At 38.5% G+C, this 639-nt stretch overlaps 1 protein-coding gene across 1 annotated transcript in view; it reads right to left on the bottom strand.

Annotated features, from left to right (window-relative positions):
• Positions 1 to 639, bottom strand: part of LOC118326755 (protein AF-17-like) — a 22892-nt gene that overhangs the window by 15757 nt on the left and 6496 nt on the right. The window lies entirely within an intron of this gene.

The following is a 639-nucleotide window of genomic DNA, read 5'->3' as shown; positions in this document are numbered from 1 at the left end:
ACACAGACAGACAGACCCATGACAACGACACCTGGAAGTCGTCCGAGTCACCTGAGAGCTTTTGTCATTGATCATGACTGAATGGATCACATGTCAGATCTCTGCACACAACAATCTGTGCCTTACAATCTTTGTCAACTCCTGCATTGTTACAGGAATCAGTTGCAGCTTACATAGAATTAAAGCACAAAGCAAAGGAATGAAAAGCTAAAGAGATAAAAAGGTAGTGCGGGAAAAGTGGTGCAGAAACAGTTAAACAAATATAGCCTGAAAATGCTGATCTGTAGAGCAACAGGCCACTCTTTCTGCTGACTGGCGGCTGTTTCAACAAGTAAAATCAATGATGTCCATCTAGAATCAGCTTACTTCTTGATCCTTGTTCCAAAAAAATCCCACGTCTTGGTTATAACATACTGTCCTGCTGTGTATTTGAGTGATTTGAGAGTTTTTTAGAAGCTTTTACATACAGATGATCTGTCAGTACATTCATTAGCCAATGTAACATCAAACAGTTCACTTACTAGTGTTTCTGCAACTCTTTCCTAACAATCAAGATCTTAATCTGTGTTTTGATTAGGCCTGTTACACTAACTTTTGTTGGACCATATATTGTCGCAGAAATAATTGCAATAAACAATA

Source organism: Morone saxatilis, unplaced genomic scaffold, assembly GCF_004916995.1.
Source record: "Morone saxatilis isolate NCDOM2014 unplaced genomic scaffold, NCSU_SB_2.0 Contig17, whole genome shotgun sequence".
Classification (NCBI taxonomy): Eukaryota; Metazoa; Chordata; class Actinopteri; family Moronidae; genus Morone; species Morone saxatilis.
Note: the sequence above shows the minus strand (reverse complement) of the source record. Positions and strands in the feature narration are given on the sequence as shown.